The following is a 20,590-nucleotide window of genomic DNA, read 5'->3' as shown; positions in this document are numbered from 1 at the left end:
TGACTAGTTCATATATAAATGCTCTCACAATCTCCACATGAATCCTCTAACATATTTTGCTCAGGGTCTTAGGATGGTAAAATTGACTTCCCTGTGCCTCCTGCCTACACAGTAACTAAAGCTCATATTCAGTCTCAAAAATTCCATATGTGTTCACAAGTTCTTTCCCTCCAAGACGATTTTGCTCTTCTCGAGTTGTTTGCATCATATATTTTGCACCGTTACTTTCTTGTATCGTAGTGATGCGTATTTCCTCCTGCTGACATGTCATGGTGTCTTTTTTTTTTTTTCTATCTTAGCTTTCTTCAGTACTTTCCTAGGTGGTCCTAAGACAAATAATGTATGTTAACAGAGAAATCAACACACACACACACATGCAAGCGTGCACGCGCATAGACAGAGATGAAGTGTAACCTCGATAGGTTTGTCTCAGGTCAATGCCTTCGAGTTCCCACTAGCCATTTGCTAGTTACACTTTGAAGTTAGAGTCCACATGCTAAAGACTCCTTCTGCACCATCTCATTTGAATGGCATTTTGGCCAATTTTTGTATGCCAAATAACCTTGAATACATTCAGTAAGCACTCCCATGACCTAATTCTTTCCCTTTAAAAAAAAAATCAGTGTCACAAGAGATAAAAATGTGTGTTCAATCAATTTATATTGAACAAGTCAGTGATTGCCTAGATATCTCCAGTCCTCTTTCAAATACATAAAAGTTGTAAAGCAAATAGAGGAAGATCCTTTCTCCTAAGTGCTACAGTCCTACTGACAAGGCAAGCTGGGACACTAAGGGTTTAATGAATGTAGCGGCCAGGTTGGAGCTGGTTATGCAAAGGTAACAAATCACCCAGAAATCCTGGAAACAAGAACTTATTTCTTACTCATGTTTTTGTCCATCACGGGTCAGCTGCGTGACTCCACTCTTAATGTACCCAACCCAAGGATCACCTTGCGGGAGGCTCCCTTTCTGTGCTGTCACAAGCACCAAGTCCTCCAAATGGAACTGTGTTCATTCTTGTCAAGCATCAAAAATGACTTTGTGTCCATTGTTCTTCCAAAGGATCCTACGGAGTCTGACTTACGCCCCCACAGATTCCCTCTATTCAGTTACCCTTCGTTCCTGTTGATTCTTCCGAGGTCAATTAAAGGTTAGATGTAATATCTGAGGTGATTGTATACAAGATGGCTTACTTTGCCATCTGTCTGAGGCCAGGTGGAGACAACATCCCCAAACTTGCTTGGCTTTATATGTTGCGTCAGGTTTCCAAAAGTAACCTTCTTTTCTACTCAGAATCAGACACTTGTTATTCACTCATCCCAAATTCCAATGTCACTTTAGTAAAAAGGCATGCCTCGTATGGCTAGGTCAGAATCTTGGCTTTAAATTTTGCTTATGTCATTTATAAATCCCTGCTAAAGTTTGAAATTTGCATTAACTATTCAGGGCTAAGCATGGCATTGTTATTTATGCAATAATGGCTTTTTGTGACATAGCTTTGGGCTCGTTGGTGGAATAGATGTGAAGGACATCGTCTTTGCCATTGAATCCAGTGCGCAAATCAAACAAATGGACAGATAGTTGTAATTCAGTAAATTTGGTGAAAGAGGGATGAAGACCACACTGCTGATGGGAGTGATGAAAATAGTTAAAGTCTTCAATAAAGTCCCAGCTAAGCATAATACACCCCAAAATAGCCAGGATCTCAGTAGTTCTGAAGTGTAACTGATTGGACACTCATTCCCTGATAATTCTGACATTACGCAGGCTACTATAAAGAATAACTCATTTCTAACTTCCCTCTGGCCTCTGTTCACTCTATCTCAGATAAATTTTAGATCTTACTGGGTTTCAGTTTTCATTTGACTTCACGAGAGAGCACTGCTTTCTCTCCTGGTTCTGTTTGAAGGGAGAATTAAGGGAGGCAGTGGTCTTACAGGAGGAGAGATAATCTAGTTGTCTCAGATCTTCCAAGAGGCAACCTTGTCTCTGTGGCCAGAGCCTTCTTGCCTTCAATTGCCTCCTGCTTTGTTAATAAGCTGGTTCAGATGAAAATCTGGACGCCTGTGTTGGCAGGACTAGAGTGAGAATCTTGACTGCAGGGGTTCATGTCCAATAAACAGAACAGGATGAGTGTGATTTAAACACCATGGGTTACATATTTTAGCTGAGATGAAAGATGAGAAGGGCATGATCAATATTCTGGATAATTGTTGATTAGGAGTTGTGTTCCTGGTAATTATTTTCCTGGATGGTCAGGAAAATGCTGTTCCCCTGGAGAAATCTGCTTGAGAGCTATTTCTCCTAGTACGTTTATTGATACTATAAAATAAGAAGTATGGGATATAAAAATGAGAAAATCATTACTTAATCTCAGAGGTTTGTTGTTTCTTCTATTTCTTCTTTTTTTTAAATTTCACATCAGTGAAATGGATGCAAAGATCATTACTAAAAAACAGAGTTGTCTGAGTTCTTATTTGCCAACATCTTAGGAAAGCAGTAATGAGGAATTCATCTCGTGGCAGCTGGACACAGGCAGTTGGCATCTTAACTTATCATGTCCAAGGGAAGAAAAAAAAAAAAAGATGAAAAGGCTTGTGAGAATGGGTTTCACTAGAGCTTATTCAAAGGATGATAATATCATTGTTCACTAAAACTAATGAAGTCTAAAATTACACTGAGAAACCTGACTGGCAATAACTCAGAGCAGCAGCTAGTACGACTAACCAAGTTAAAGATTGACGAAAGGGCCAGGGTCCCTTGGCTTAACCCCTCACTGGTGACCCAAGGCCTTTCACACAGGAATAGGCACAAATGGCTAGCAGATTAAGAGAAGTTTCTTGGGCTCCTTGACGTGAAACCCCATGAGCTGTGGAAAGAAAAGTCACTGGTGGTGCACTGATGAGAGCAACAACTAGACTGAGAAAACATAAAAGTGCAAGGGTTGATAGGATTATAACGGTTGAAATGTTTGAGCAGGTGTTACATGAAGAGGTTCTGTCAATGTTGCCTGAGTGTTTTATGGAAATGGATGTTATGTCTGAAAGACTGAGCCTGGCTGATGTGGTCCTGGTGGAGGCTATGGTCAGATGTATAAGAAGAGTCAATGGAATTGAGGTGAAAGTTTTAAGAAAATTGATGCATTTGAACAGGCTTTATGTAAGATGGTTGTGTCTCTTTTCCCTAATGGTATCGTGGGGATGGGCATTGTGCCTCATTGGGGAATGTGGCCCCAGCCTGGTGTTGTAAGACAGGGCATGTAAATCTGTCCTTTGGGCAATGTTAATTCCACACACCACAGGGAGCCAGTAGGGCTGCCTGAGCTAACACAATGTGAAGTGCAAGATAGAGGCTGATATTTAGGGGCTGATGGGAGCAAAAGTGGAGGCTTTTTGCTCCTCGAGGGAATTGGTCTGGGGCTAACTTGTCTGGAAAGAGGGCCTTTAGTGAACAGTTTGTGCAGACTTTTTGAAGGCATGCTACATTGAGCTCTGAAGTTCTAGAAAATAGAAATCTTTTGATTTCCATTTTTTTTTGGAAACCTCCCTGATAGAATAAATGGAGTTGGATAGGCAGGTCAGCCTTTTGATATCAATTAGGCAGCAAACCAGCTCTTTGGGGAATTGAAAACAACTGTCTTTGTCTTGCAAATCTCTACAAAATCAGAAATATAAATACAGCCCATAATCACCTGAGACTGTGCCCAGTTAACTCAGTCAGCTAGAACCAGAAACTAAAGGGAAAAAAGGTGGGAAGTTAGGCTTTTAAAAAGTACAAACTGCTAGAAAGTCTGCCCCCTTAAGATTAATTGTCAAGGATGCACACAAATCTTAAAAGTCTTTTCTACAAACAGTAAAAAACCTAAACCATCTGAGCAGATAAACTTAACTTATTCTAACTGTTCCTTATAAACTAGTGACTCTTGTATTAAACCTGGTTCATGACTAATGTTTTAAAATAAAAAGTATGAGTTACCTATATCTATCTGTTTGCATGTATGTCTTTGTGTATACATTATAGATATACTATTCTTCTAACTTTGGAAGGTACTGTCAAAATGAATTTCTTAAAAACAGCTCTAATTGACTAAAATAAACAAGTTTTTACATAACATTTCTCAAATACATAATAGAAACTAACCCAAATGATTTTCAAGTTCACATAATTTAGAATTAATCTCTAGTAAAAAGAAAAGAAAATTCAAAGTTATTTGTTTAACTAAAATAGACACATCTTATTAGCATTGAATATAAAACTTTTATTCTCCCTAGGTTTACCAAAAGTCAAATAAATTTGTATTATCTCTTTTGCAAAATCTGTCAGCAAGAAAAAAGCTCAGGATAACAGCTGACTTTGTCTAATGTCTCATGAAGTTTTGTGGGTAATCTAAACATAATTGTTGAGAACAAGTGATTTAGATAGATGTAAGAGGGATAAGACCTAAAAATAGCTTCCAAAAATCTTTTGGTAATTTAAAACTCTAGAGTTTTGTTAAGTGAAATGATGGGAATTCTTTGAATCTCTAGATCATTTCCAAATAACATAATATACTGAAGCATTAATAATTGCTAAACAAGGCTGAATTTATCTACTTCTGTCTTCATATTACAAAAAACTAATGTTTGAGTCTATTGATGAATATGGCTGATACCACACTGAAATGAAAACATGCTATGAGGAAATGTATGTTTCTGGAAACTACGAAATATATTCATAAATATGCCAACCAAAAGCAAAAGCATTGGTATAACAAACAGTTCAAAATCGCTTACATCTTAAGTCTTCTCTAGAAATTAAGGTTTCTAAGAGTTAAGAATTCTAATTAACATATGTAATTAAAACTACTAAAATTTATAAGAAAAACATCTTCATATGCAAGGGAAATTTTTTAAGGAATGTAAATGCGTTTTTTAAGTGTAAAGAAAGTAATTTTGTCCTACAGAGGAGTTTAAGGAAAAGAAAACAAATAGGAAGAGGGAAAGTATAGGACAAACTTTTAATGTAAAAAAGGAAGTTCCATAAAGTTTGTGGAAAAGAGTTTGTCCATGGTCAGGATTGGCTAAGACTAGAATGAATTTAGTGGATTGAATGAACTTTAACGTTAAAAGTAAGCTTGTGCAAAACTAAAATTTGATTTCCTCTCTCTGTTAAGAGGACAGATTTTTCTTGGACTATTGATCTGCTTTTGATGACAGATTGTGAATGTTTCTTTGTCTTTTAGGTAATCTGTTGTAACTTTTTGTATTTGCCTTTGAAATTTTTTATTGTCACTTCGGTTAAGTAAGTATTGTCTCCCAGTGACCTATGACCTTATTTGACAAAGTGTTTTAAAACCTTTTGATACCATTGACAAACTTCCCCAAATCAAACGCTAAATGAAGTTCTTTTGACCTCTGGCTAACTTTGGGATTTTTCAGAGGCCTGCTGAAAAAAAATCTCAAAAAGAGATATTTTAAACTAATTCGGCTTATTTGGCATGTTAAATTACATGGAAAACATTGTCAAACAAGGGATAATAAACCTTCTTATGCTATATTTTGGGGGTGAATGATTTTTAAATATGTTCTAAAAATTATATGAACTTCCTAAACATCTGATATAGCCTGATAAAATGTTATGTTATGATTTTAGTAGTTATCTTCAAATGTTGTAGCAAATATCTTTGTCAATTGCATTGTAATCAGATCTTTAACCATGCCATTTTAACTCTTTTGTCATTTATAGACAGTTATTGTTTCACTCTGATGCTTTTGCAGAAATGCTGTAAGAAGATTCACTGAAGGACTTTTTGACAAACACAGATTTCTGATAACTTTCAGATCAGACCACTGAACTGGGTGAAAAATTACAGAACTCTAATGGAAGAACTGATTGCTTTGTAAAACTGCTAACAAAGGATCAAGATCAACAACAATTAATTACATGGAACAGAATGAACTGATTAATATAATTATAATTTTTATGACTTGTCTGAAATATTACCGGCTTTTTAATCTTCATTTTCCCAGACATAAAGAAATTTTTTTTCTCTTTTCTCCTAAGCTAATTATGAGAATAGCAATTTGGTAAATTACACCTTTGTAAGCAAAATTGAAACGTTGATCATTTCTCTCTACCTGATCCCTCTAAAATTTGGAAACTCTTGGTGACCGTTATTATTTTTATGATGATATAGTTATTCACATAAGTTTACCAAGAATCTGTTCTCCTTCTAACAAAGTACAATTGAAAACATTAGCTACATAAACTCAGATAGAAAGTTGGAATGACTTTATGGAACCACAAAGCCCCTTGGAAGAAAACAGCTTGGTACTTTGCTTACAGCACTCCTGGCAACCTCACCAGGTGAGTAAGGATGGTCACTTCCTGGCAGGCAAAAGATCTTCAGGATATTTTGAAAACCTCAAGAAGAGAGGAATTCACCCAAATCTATAAATATCACAATTCTATCTGATGGCAAATAGTTGGCTTGGCTCCTTAGCTTCGAGAGGTTCAATCTGGAGACCCCTATGAAAATTTCAACCAAAGCAGATTTAAAAGACCTATATGGTCAATCACAATTCCTGTTGTACTCATGTAAGTAATCAGGGCAAGTTTGTTGAGACTAAATTTATTTTGTAAATCAGTTGGTCTTAATTTGACTATCTCGGGTAGAAGTGAGGGTGATTTTAGAGAGGAAAAAAAAATGTTTCAATAGGAACTATAACTCACACTTGTGGATATTAGATTCAAGTTCTGGTAATTGTCTTTGAGGTTTTGAGGACAACCACCTGTAAACTGGACTGGATCCTGAATATTTCTAGTTTCCTCCAATTTTTAGCTACAACTCTACAAATTAACCTTTCCAATTTTTCTCCCACTTTTGACTTGGAATCATTGAGAACCAAAGCTGCCCTTTTCCTGAAGCCCTGGCAACAAAAGCTGAGCAATTTGGTACAAATTTAGGAGAGGGCAGTACAATGGCCTGTGCTTACAGCATCCTCCCGTTGCTCTGTAAGCCACTCGGAAAGTTTGCCCGAACACCTGATGACATCATCTGAGACATTTCAAACTGAAAAAGCAGCTTCAACCCTGACATCCAGAAATCTCAGCTGGCAGCTCCCAGAACCCAGACCCTGCGTTTGCAATTTGCTATAATCATTAACTTTTTTTTTTTAATCTCCAGAGAAATGCCTTTGATTAAACACCTGATTGCTTGCACTTTGAGAGTCTACCTACATCATCACCTCTGGAAATGGGTTTAACTGGACTGAGCTATTGTTAGGACTGAAAAAACTGGTTTAACGAGATGGAACAATCTACCAACTCCAATCCTGGGCTGTGAAACTTCTTGAAGAAGTAAGACTGAAAGGGAGCCCAGTTTGCCATCTCCAAATATGTCCCTTTGGCATGAAGATTAACTTAGGTTGATTATTTTTAAGAAACACAAGACTCAGTAATTCTTTTAGCCCCTTAGCTGCCTAAAGAATTTAAATAAAATCCTGTCTCTGGAATAAAACCATTACTAGAAATATCTGCAAAAAATATGGGCTGAGGATAGTGGGAGAAATTCAGCAGGGCCTGGGGATCAGAGTCTACTCTGTGTCCTGTTGTTTCTGCAGGGCCCAGCAGACATCTGTTAACCAAACATTTATTTTTTTCCATCTACATGTGACTTGCCTTCTTCCTTTTTGATGTTCCAAACTACTGCCTCCAAAATCTTCTTTTGTCTTTAGCTGAAGATGATGCTCAAGTTGAGGTCTTCAGCCATTCTGGTGGGTCAACAGTTTTCCTGGATGTCTCCTATGAATACATATATTATTTTTCTGTCTCATTTTTTCTCCTGTTATTCTGCCTCATGTCAACTTAATTCTTAGACCACGTAGAAGAACCTAGCAGAGTAGAGGAGAAATTCTTCCTCCCTGATGTGTTATTAAGATGGATGAAATGTGGTGTGCCTTAGAGTAAACCTATTTCCCACTGAATAACCACAGTGCAATGTGCTGGCATACATATGACAGTCAATCAGAAGGGGTGGCTCTAACTTTGGACTTTAGGACATTGCATTTGGTCTTGTGTGATTCCATAAGGAGATAAAAAAAATAAAATAAAATGATTATATTTGTGGAACAAGAAAGTTGTAAAGGATAGTCAGTATTCTGTATGGTAAAATCAGTGTTCCAAGCTGCTAACCATTTTTGGACCCTGTAATTCCACTTCTAGGCATTGATTCTGAGAAAATAATTAGCGAAGGCAATGATTATTTCCATACCAGGATGTACAAGCATTAGTTATGAGAGCAAATATGGTGAGAAAACCAGTAGTCGTTCTATTAATTTGCTAAGGCTACTGAAACAAAGCACAAGACTGGGTGGTTTGTTGACATGGGAACAAAAGTTCTCACATTCTGGAGGCTAGAAGTCCAAGATCAAGATGCCTGCAAGGTTGGCCTCTTCTGGGTTCTCTCTTTTTGGTCTCTAGAAGGTCATCTTCACCCTGTGTCTTCACAGAGGCTTCCTTCCGTGCACTGCTTTGTCTTAATCTCCTCTGATAAGGGTGCCGGTTATAATGCATTAGGTCCCGCCCTAATGCCCTCGTTATAACTTAATTACCTCTTTAAAGATCCTATCTCCAAATATAGCCACATTCTGAGATATGGGTTAGGACTTCAACATATGAATTTAGAGGGGAAACGATTCAGCTCCTAACAGTCACATAAGAGAGAAGCCATTAAAATCACGATGATACATGAAACTTGCACTCTGTAGTTTCTAGGAGTTATGATGCTTTGTGAATCCTTATGGGGGTGTAAGGAAAGGTTCATGGTAAGGAGTTCATTTTGAAAATGGATTATACAACGATTTAGGATATAATCTTCATTTTGTAAAGTCATACATGTATCAGAATAGATCTATATTGTATATTTTAAATTAACGTCATTCTCACTTCATCTGCTCACATAAACCTAACACCTATATCCTTGCTGACTCTCTTCTGGATATATAAAGGGGGTGGAGTGGAGAGAGAGAATTATTGGCTATTTCATCTGGGTTATGTAATCACGAGTATTTAGGATTCTCTTTTATGTGTTCTTAAAGTTCTTTTTTTTTAACAAGCATTTATTATTTTTCACCAATTATTTTTGGACTTCTAAAAATTCAGGGGCAATGCTGTCAACAAAGATATAATAAAAGCAAAAGTTCACCAGCACAAACTAATAATATGAATTTTAACAGATTTAAATTTTAAATTTTCTGTTTCCACAAAAAGTACTTGCATTTGTAACAGACAGGGAAATCTGATTTACTTTCAGATGTTATATAAAGGATCTGAGCTTTTCATTGTTCTGCACATGGAAAGGGCCCAGATCCAGGGGAGAGTCAGCAGGAATGCATGAGCCTGGTGCAGTGTCTTCTTAGGAGGAAGAACTTCAGCCGTGGTTACCCTGAAGAGGAGAGGGCCTGGACAGCTTAGCAGTTTTTACATATGTGATGGGCTGTAAGGGATGGGAACAAGGGTTAGATGGATTTATTGGACTAGATGGGTGTATATAGAAAGCAAAGCTAAGATCAATATTTTCTTCCTTTTAATACAAGTATATTGACTGCCTACAGTCCACCAAGCCTTGAAGAATAAAACAAACAAACAAAAAATGCCAAAGAAGCAGGTGTCTGGGCAATACATATTGGAAGACTTACAACAGTTTTCATGAGTTGAATATGTTGTTTTTAACGCAGTGAGTCTCTCATCCTTAAAATGTTCTGAGTGAGACTGGATGACCATCTCCCAAGGATACAATATCAAGAATTTCAGATTCCAGGTAGCCTAGAATGGCAGTTCTCTAACGTTAGTATCGAGCAAAATCACCCACAGGCCTGATTAAAACACAGATCCTGGGGGACTCTGATACAGCAAATTCCATTTCTAATAAGCTTGCAGGAGACACAGATGAATCTTGGAGCATCTTGGAGTAGCAACAGATAAGCCAGGGTCCTCTCCCCTCTGAGATCAGTCGTACTAAGATACAGACCGAGGAAAATGTCTGCTTCATCAAATTTATTTTCCTCTCTGAAAAGGGAAAGACGGCCAAGGGAAGGAAAGAAAACACAGCCCAATCAAAGGCAGAAACTGCCCCAAAATGACAGACCTGTTTCGGGGGCGGGGTCAGTGAGATGTTTAGAAGACAAAGTTTCAAGCAAGTCTCCCAGATGATCCTTGTAAAATGGTTTCAAATATACATTTCTCCCAGAGATCCCCAATTACACTCTACATGGCTCTTAGATTGCACTGACAAAGCTTTAAAAAATGATGCATTTACTCCACGCAGGCAGCCGTCTCTGGAGCCGAAGCCCCTGCGTTAGTGATGTGTCACAGCTGGTTTTTGGGCTGCATCGAAAGCTTCAAGCTTTGGCACGACCGAGCATTAACTCAGCATTAAGCAGAAGCTTTGACACTGGAGACTACAAAGTTGGATGGATTAAATACACATTCTGAATATCACACAAAATACTAGCAGTAAGGGGGACAGAGGTTTTTAAAAAGAGAGCGAGAAGGAAATAAAATGCGTGTAATGCAAATGAACAGTGACAGGGGTCCTGCAAATCCTAGCTGTCCCCCACCCCTCCACCTCCATCACCGCTCCCTTCCCTTCGGATGCTGCAGCGTTTATAGTCATCTTTTCCACAAGAATGGTTCTTTGAGATGTTAGCTCATGGGTGCACCACTGGGACACAATAAAAATTATTTGTAATAATGGCAAACTCTAATCTAGCATCTTTTATGGTTTAAGAGATTCAAGCCAACTCCTGGCCCCAGAATAGCAGAAAGAAAAGTCATCACAAAGTAAACATTCAGTATATTCACATGGGTTACTAAAATATAGGATGTATAAATGCCACCTTCTACTTCTATGGTGCGTGTAACTTTTTCACCACAATTCCACAGATTTTGACTCATTTGATTCTTACCTTAATCCATACGCTAGATCAGGATTATCATGCTGTTGTCTACAAATAAAGGAAAGAAAAAAGGAATATCTGAGGGATTTAGTTCCTTGCCCAAGGTTATATAGAAGATTATAGGATGGGGTCAGGCAAGATTCCAGTTTTACTAAAACTAAATTCTCAGACTTTTCCCTCAATAGGCATAAACATGGATTCCAATACCTACTCCTACTACCATGAATAAATTACTCTAATGTGCTTCTTTTTTCAATTCATATTCTCAAGACCATTATAAAGATTCTAGAGACTCTCTTTCTGGAAGTGTAACACAGTAGCAATAAGGAAAAATAATATACTACCCTAAGCATGCCAGTGTTCCAAAGGTGGGGACTGGCAAATGCCCTTCAGAGCTGTCTAGCTAGCTCTCCAGAATTTCACTCCAACTCCAGAGTGGACTTCGTTAAATAGAGCTGATTTCTTTATTCCCGTCTTTTCTTCCACCCCTCCGACATCCGTCCCTCCCTCTCACTCTTGCTCTCTCTTTCTCTTGGGGAGTGGTATTCGGGATGGGAGCTCAGGATTATATTAAGAAACTCAAGTGGATTAAGAAAAGAGTGGGTCACACCAGCACACTTTCAGTGTAGCCCTGTGTTCAGCAAACAGCTTCATCAGATAAAGGAACATCTGGGAATGTACATGCAGATGCTGTCAACTTTGACTGTTTCTACAAGCTCTTGAAGGCATTAATTCACCCCGGCATCTGGCTGCTTTGCTTCTGACCCAGTACAACTATTAGGTTGATTTTTATCACATGGTTGCTTTGAAAATTGTCTAGCTATTATGCAGATGAAGCCCAAAATGCATTTTCTTTTGCATAATTCTTCAAATCCCAACAATTACTTATTAAGCACCTACCCCTACCTTCCTGAAGTAGAAAGAGGAGACACGTGATCCTTGTTTTCAAGGAGTTTAGAGGAGTGGAGAGAGAACACATATTTTAACATAATTGTGTGCAATATATTGTTACAGATGCCTTGACGGAAGTTTATATGGGAACAAGTGTTGCTCAAAGAAGTGCCATTGTGTGTGGGCATGACCCTAAGGAAAGTTACCTAGTAGATGGAATATTTTAATTAAGACCTTCAGCTACGAAGGGGTCCAACAGGGCATAGGATGCATTTATACACGTATGAGTTGGTAGAAATCCAAGAGGCAAAAGAGTGTTGATCTATGTAATCTTTTCAGTGAAGAAAATGAACTAGAGTTTTGACACAAGCTGGTGGTCAATGGTGTAGAGGACTTCCTTCTGTGTCTACATTCTAAAGAGTGTAGACAGTTACCATCTTCTTCTCACTTTCCCTTCATTTTGGATTGGTGGACCCATCTGGTAACACCGCAATAATACAATATAATATTGAAAAGGAAGGAAGGCTTATGGGACTGGCCCATACAGGCTGCTTATCTTAGAATGAATTTATTCCACAATTCTGCCTCTTTACCCTGCCAGTCTAAAAATAAAATGTTATTTGCAGGTACATTACAAAGTTCAATCTATGGCAACTCAAATGATTCCCACTAGACAAGCCTACCATGATTCGTATGATCCTTAGGGAGTTGATCCAATTGTGTATCACAAGAGGGAAATATTGAGTACCCAGAATCTGGAAAATAAGGTGCCAGGCATTAGACAGAGACACCAAAGTGGCCAGGCAAGGCAGTACCTGCCTTCAGGGAGGACTGGCGAGCGGAGCGGAGCAGAGCAGCAGGGCGTGTAGGAGACACGCGGACAGTGGGCATGATGAAGCCTAGAAACAGAGACCTATTCCTGGCCACTGCCGGCTTCTGGAACACTGGTGCAAACAAGTCCGCGTCTAGGGAACCTGAGAATTGGTTAAAGAATTAATACGTGCTTGTTCTGTTCATGCGGCAGCTCATATAGACTGCGGAGGTGATCTGGCGAGGCAGATTCGATGCCCCATTTTATAGATGAGGAAACTGAGTCTCAGGAAAGCTAAAGAGAGAAAAAACAGTTGCAGAAGCAGCAGCAAAGCTAATGATGTTCATCCCTAATTCGAGGCCAAAGCTTCCAAGATACTCTGTGACACAAACTGAGCGGTCTGAAGCCTGTGGGGCTGTCTCTCTGCTATGAAGGTGCGTTCCTGTGCACAGCATGTACATGCCTGTGTGTATGTGTGCACACACACCTGTTACAGGGGGGAATAAAAGTGACAAGAGGGAATGAAGATGATCAGGTTATTACATTACCCTTTAAGATTTTAAAACGCAGCGCTGATGACAATCATATTGTGATCCATCTACTAAAACATAAAAATATGGAGGCTTAATCCCCCCAGGTTCAGGATGCAATTCTGTCTCATGAATATCAAGTAACAGGATCGAATGCAGAGGCCGCCTTTGACCGAGGACACTCTGGGAAACAATTTTCCACTGCACGTTAGCGTATCTGCAATCAAAGTCTGTGTGTATCTGTGATTTTTTTTTAATCCTTCCACTTCTTTCTTCCTCTTTCTCTTCATTGTGTCCCTCTTTCCCCAGCCTCCAGGCCACCCTCCCCAAGCACTTTTCTCTCGCCTGTGGAGATGGGAACCAAAGGGAAATTGATGCAGTGGTGGGTTTAATATGACATTTGAAAAGTGACTTTTTGATTTTCAATTAACCTTGCACAAAGAGGAAATATTGAAATTCGCCCCTTTGTTCTTGGCTGGATCTGCAGACAGGCTGGTTGGTACCAAGATCTGAACGAGTTCGGGGTGGGGCGGCGGGGAAGGAAGACAGAGCCGGGCACCTAGGAATCCTCCTTCTGTTTGCACAGACAGAGACCAGGACTAGCCTGGAGTAAATACTCTCAGAAGGGGAGACCAGGTAGGGGAGAAAATGCTCTTGTCATTTGTTTGACTTAATTGTATGCTTTTATGAGCCGTCTGGCTGGAAGGATTAAAGTTACTTTCAATAACACTTCCTTTCGGAAAGAATTTGATTTGAAGTTTCCCAGCAGGGCATCCCAGTCAACAGCAGGGCCCCTTCCCCGATCTGTGCGCCCCTCCTCCTCTCGCCTCCAGTCAACCTGCTCCCCTCCCCTTCGTTGAAAGCCCCATTGTTCTGTTCGTCGAAGAAAGAGGCGCTTACACCGTAGTACGATGCGCAGTTAACTCCGGAAATCTCCCCCGTCCGGATTTTCCATACAATCTTCCCTGACGGCGGGGTCCGTCCCCCTCCCCCTTGGCAAAAGGAAACCGTGACGGTCGCACGTGGAAATAAAGCAAGGGGACGCTTTGCCCTAAGGTGGCGCGCGGCCAGGTTCCCCAAACACACTCTGCACGTTATTAGGGGCTCAGTGGCTTCGCCCACGGATCCTTTCAATCGGCTTCCTTCCCCTCTCGGGTCCTGTCCCTGCAGGCGCCTGCCCTCTGCTCGCAGCTGTTTTCTCCCCTTCCCTTTCTTCCTTCTTCAGTTTCTGCCTGCGTTCCCTCCGGCTCCCCGGCTTGCACCCCGCAGGCAGGCTCGGCTGGGGGCGCCGGGGTCCCCCCACCCCACGGCCGGCGGCGCGGGGAGCATCCCGCCCCGGGGCTGCGAGCTCGGTCCCCGCGCCAGGACCGCCATCCCATCCCTAGATGGCAGCAGGATCCTGAGGCTGGCGCGGCCCTCGGCAGCCCTTCTGGTCTGTGTTCCTGAGCAGATTGCCACCGGGATCCGGCGGCTAAACAGCCCGGTGCCTCCCCGGAGTGCAGGTCACGCAGGAGAGCAAGCCGGACGGACGCAGCTGGCGGGGCCTCTGGGGTCCGATGCTGCAGCCCTGGACACCACATCCTCTTGGCACACAGATGTGCTAGTGTGTCGGAAAAAAAAAAAAAAAAGAAAGAAAAAGAAAAACAAAAGGGGGGGGGGACGAGGGAAGAATTTAGCCTCTTGGAGACTGTGTCTTGTTAAAATCCAATGATTCAGGACGGTGACAAAAGTCCTCGAGGCCTGAGTGCACAGAGGACACACAGAGTCGCATAAACTTCTGGGAAGACACTTGTCGTGGGGTCAGGGACCACGCGGGCTATGCAGCCAGGGAGCAGGCTCTGAAAACTGGGACTTCAGCTCCAGCCTCGCTGTGATCTGTGCATACTTTGCAGGAAGGCTTTTTCTATCCCTGGGCCTGTTACCTCATCTATAAAATTGGGGTTATTATAGCTTTCGGCTCTGTGTACATACAAAAGATTGTCAGGATTGGCCAGAGGAACAAAGGAAGGAAAAATTCACTTTGGCAGGAACAGCCTCACTGCTGCAGCATTTGGCCCAGAACAGGAATTTTCCTTCCGAGGATACGTCCAAATGGTGCGACAGTATTTATTGTGATCAGCCCGAAATTACTTATTTGAAAACAAAGGGCAGAGGTGGTTGCACAACTTAAGAGCCAGGGGACCTTTATCTCTAAACCCCGTCGATTATCTACACCCAGACCCCGTCATTGACCTTGTCATCACCTAAAAATCCTTAGATCAGAAATCTTTATCACCAGAAACTACATGCCGAAGCCCAAAAGCTGTATCCCCGAAGGGTCCCAGGATTCAATAGGGAAGGCAGACTGCTCTGGCGTGTGCTATTTTGGAAGACGTTACTGTTAACGTGGCACACAACATACTGTGTGAGTCAGGATATGTTCTCGCCAAATCTGACTTAGAGAGGAAAACAAAATACAAAGATTTTTTTTTTAATCTCTCATAATACAGTACATTCTCTTGTTTGCCAAGAGTTCTGTCCCTTCCTAATACGATGGCAACCTTTGTAAGGAAAGGGGCAGGGGGATGGAGGTTTCTAATAGTCTTTATCTTGTCTGAGTCTTGTTTCCTCTACTCATTCCCAGTCCACAATTTCAGCAAACAGACCAGGGCTAGAAACAGCCTCTCCTGACCCTCGCCCCTGGGAATAGGTCATCTGTGTAAAATCTTCCCTGACCTTGATTATTGACACCAAATAAAGTGTAGCTTCACCGTCTTCACCTTTGCTTACAGGGACTTTAAGGGACCCAAAGCAAAGCTGTTCTCAAAATGATATTGGGATGGCAGGAAGGTGGGAGACAGCAAAAAAAACATTAGATAAGACTGTAGCCATTGATCTGTATTCTGTCTTTTAAAAGACCCTACCAGATCACGGGACTGAAGGCAGAGTCAAAAGATTTCTGTTGAATTGTCTCCTGTCCTATTTGAATGTTAGGTCTGTTTAGTGTCATTGCTAGACATCTGTAGCAAAAACCACAGCAACATTGTCAGATCAGGAGGTCCAGCAGCCTCATACTTGTCCCACTCTTGTTGGGTGATGTCTCCAAACTCATAAAGCTCTCCACTTCAGTGATCCCCTACCCTATTGTGGAAGGCAATCAGTCTCCCACTGCTCCACCCAGCGTTTCCCATAAACTTGCCATCCTGAGCCCCAAGGTTGATCCCCGTATCATCCTCATTGAGAAACTCTGCCTTATTTCTAGAAAAAGCATGATACTAACTGAGAACTTCTCTTGGGCACACGGGGAACAGATAAATACCGTAAGCATTCTCTCCCGAGTCAGAGAAGGGGACACTGTTGATGTAAAGCATCCAGCCTGTCTTATTGTTGTCACTGTAGTCATAGCATCCAATCTCAGATAAAGCCTTTGTGTTACCTGAGAGTTTACTCCTGTTTTTTATTAATCACTGGTTGTTTAATTTATTTGCCCTAGTTATTCTTTCCTAGTTTCTTTAAGGAGTATGCCAGAATTTGCCCTTCTACTCAAGGTTTCCACCACCAGGTACCCTACCCTCCCTTACATCAAATGAGCACCTCAGTGGCTTCACAGAAGAAGCCAAGCCATTAGGCAGAATGGACCTCAAAACGCTGTTCCTAATCTAAATGTTTATCTACTTGTCATCTCTCTTTACCTCCGTTTTCAAGAGAGAGGGGCCCTTTATATGCAGTAAGGACCCCACACAGGGATTCTTTAAATCCCATTTTTGCTCATTTCCTCCAGGACCCAGATCTATCAGTTCTTCTCTTTCTCTTCTGAGTCTTTAACCGCCCCCACCTGTGAAGTAAACTTTGCTTAACATCCAAGCAAGCTTCCATGATTTTGCAGAGAGCACATACCTTTATCACAGAAGTTACACACTGACTTTTTTTCTCATTGCAAAATTTTTGTTCAACACAGTAGAACATAAGCTCCTATAGGGCAAGAAAAAAAGATGCCCCCAGGGATGTAGTAGTGACATTTTTTAGACACATCAAGCGTATTGCCTTCTGTGTCTGTTTCCTTTTAAGGAGGCTGCTCTCACCACTGCTGCAGAGCGGAGAAGCCTCTCAGTCCTAGTCTGTATTTTCTGACCCTTCTCATTTCAGCTATTTGGACCAGGCTGAGTGCTAGTTCAAAGGGCAGCCAGTCCAACTGGCCTGGGGCCAATAAGATGATCTGGTAGACGAAGATCTTCCAAAACAGTCACGATGGGGTCCATGACTGACTTCAGATTTGGTGTGGAGGATATGGAGAGAACGAAGACGTGGCAGCAGAAGCAGAAGCGCTAAGAGCAAGAGACACCCAGCAGATAGGAGACAAGAGGAGCTATAATGGTTTTTCAATGAATTAAATTTTGAAAGCATAAGTAAAAAACGCGTACTGGGATCAGATTTAAAATAATCATTTATCCCAAGTTTTCTTAAAAAAAAAAAAAAGGATCAGTGGGGAAAGTATCAATGTAGATTAGAACCCAGTTTTTTTTAATATTAAGACCAATGTCCTTTCGAGTCCCACTTGTCTGTTTTGTTCCCCCTGCATGTAGTCTAATGACATTGCAAGGATCAGTGGCAAATGGTGGATTAGTCGGTGAACTACAAGGGACCAAAGGTGGATTTGAAGTTAAAGAGTCATTCAGTGAGGATGCACATTAATTAATGATCACAGTTGATTGATGTTTACTACAAGCCAGGCCATCGCTGTATCCTCATCATCGTCAGGTACACTTACCAGGCACAATTCAGAGGGCTTTTCATGTATGAGGTACATGTAACCTTCTACCAGTGCCGTGAGGTGGTTGAGGGACAGAGGTTAAATAAATTGATTGCATCACAACAGCCAAGAAGTGGAAGCCCATTGGATATACGCACAGTCATTTACAAAACTTCTCATTTTGTAAATGAGGAACGTGAAAGATTGGTTGGGTAATGTTTTGTGCTAGCAGCTAGTGAGACCATGTTGTGGCTGATATTAAATCCGTGCCTGCATTATGCCTCTGTCTTTCAAGCTGAACACTGAGGAAAAAGTAAGATGTTACTGAATGTGAGTGGTTCATTATCTTTATATAGGGTTATTTTTGTTCCCATGTAAACAATGTTGTGTCTTCCTTAGGAGAATAATGATATTTTTATTTATTTTTTAAAATGAATTATTTTTTGTTGAAGCATAGTCAGTTTACAATGTGTCAATTTCTGGGGTACAGCATAATAGTTCAGTCATACACACACACACACATATTCGTTTTCATAGTCTTTTTCATTATAGGTTACTAAAATATATTGAATATAATTCCCTGTGTCATACAGTAGAAACTTATTTATATATTTTATATATAGTAGTTAGTATCTGCAAATCTCAAACTCCCAATTTATCCTTTCCCACACCCTTCTCCCCCTGGTAACCATAAGTTTGTTTTCTATGTCTATGAATCTGTTTGTTAAGTAGATTTGTCTTTTTTTTTTTTTTTTTGAATTCCACATATAAGTGACATTATATGGCATTTTTCTTTCTCTTTCTGGCTGACTTCACTAAGAATGACTCGTCAGAGAATAATCCCATTGCTCCCAGTTTAATGGGGGTTTTTAGCATCAATTCAAAGAGGGAACTTTGCCTTTAGAATCCTCCTGTGATTCCCTTAGCTGTAACTTCTCATTCCTTCTTCTCAAACTTCCCAAAGTTGTGTGTCCAAACTTTTTACCTAGACAATAAAGCTATTATTCCAATAGTAATATTTTTGCAATTAAACCTGAAATTAAAAATGGCTTCTTGCGAAGACAGGTGCTCCTTCCTATATGTAAGAGTGAAGATGACCAGAACCCACGACTTGTCTCCTCATTCTCTCGACATCGATTTTCAAGAACTTTTAATGAAGTCTAGTTTATTATTTCTTTCATGGGTCATGCCTTTGGTATTGCATCTAAAAAGGCACCGTCATATCCAAAGTCATGTAGGTTTTTGCCTGGTACCTTCTAGGAGTTTTATGGTTTTGTGTTTTCAATATAGGCTTGTGAGCCATTTTGAGTAAAATTTTGTGAAGAGTGTAAAGTCTGTGTTTTGATTCCTTTTTCCCTCCAGTTTTATTAGGTAGAATTATTACAGTTTGATGGCAAATTTACATTATATTGCATGTAAATACAATGTAAATATACAATATATTATATATATAGTTTTTTTAGTTTACATTTATGTACTGATCATTGTTTCTAAGAACAGATTAGAGCTTTAGCTTTTTAAACTTACATAGTTATCAAAGGAATAAAGCCAACCACAAAATAAGAATCAGCAGAATGCAATAATCAAATCATAAAGGACAGACAAATGTGCTTACACATATTCAAGAACTGATTCCTTTTTTCGCACATAGATGTCCAGTTGTCTTAGCACCAGTTGTTGAAGACACTGTTGTTTGCTCCATTGTGTTGCCTTTGCTCCTCTGTCAAAAATAATTTGCCTGTATTTGTGTAGGTTGATTTCTGAGCTCTCTCTTCTGTTCCCTCAGTCTCTGTCTGTTCGTTCACTAATTCTGCTCTGCCTTGAGTACCGTAGCTTTACAGTAAGTCACGAAGTCTGTAGAGTCAGCCCTCCAACTTTGTTCTTCTTTGATATTGAATTTGCTATTCTGGGTCTTTTGCCTCCCCACATAAACCTCAGAACTGATTTGTCGACATCCGTAATATAACTTGATCTAACTTTGATTGGAATTGCTGTGAATCTGTAGATCAAGTTGGAAAGAACTGACATATTGACAATATCAAAGGCTTCTTTATCCATGAACATGGATTATCTGTCCATTTATTTTGTTCTTTTTTTGATTTGGTTTATCAGGGTTTTGTAGTTTTCTTCATATAGATCTTGTTTGTATTTTGTTAGATTTACACCTAAGTATTTCTCTTTCAGAGTGTTAATGTAACTGGCACTGTGTTTTTAAATTCACATTCCACTTGTTCATTACTAGTACATAAGGAAGAAATTGTCTTCTGGTATCTTACCGCCTTGCTACAGTCTTTATTAGTTCTAGCAGATTTTTTTTTTTTTTTTTTTTGTCAAGCCTTCCAGATTTTCTACAGGATGTCATTTGTGAACAAAAAGAATTTTATTATTTCCTTTCCAATCTGTGTACCTTTTATTTCTTTTTCTTGTCTTATTCCATCAGCTAGGATTTCCAGGATGATTTTGAAAAGGAAGAATAAGAGCATCCTTGCCCTGTATCTGATCCTAAAGGGAAAGCTTTGAGTTTCTCACCATTAAGTATGGTGTTAGCTGAAGGTTTTTAAAGGTATTATTTATCAACTTGAGCACATCCTCAGTGGCTTTTTCAACAATGCAAATGAAAAATCCCTTGGGATTTCTTTAATATGTAAGATGAAGAAAGTGGGGCTTGAATGAAGATGGTTGATCAACCGTG

The sequence above is a fragment of the Camelus bactrianus genome, chromosome 24, assembly GCF_048773025.1.
Source record: "Camelus bactrianus isolate YW-2024 breed Bactrian camel chromosome 24, ASM4877302v1, whole genome shotgun sequence".
Taxonomy (NCBI): Eukaryota; Metazoa; Chordata; class Mammalia; order Artiodactyla; family Camelidae; genus Camelus; species Camelus bactrianus.
Note: the sequence above shows the minus strand (reverse complement) of the source record.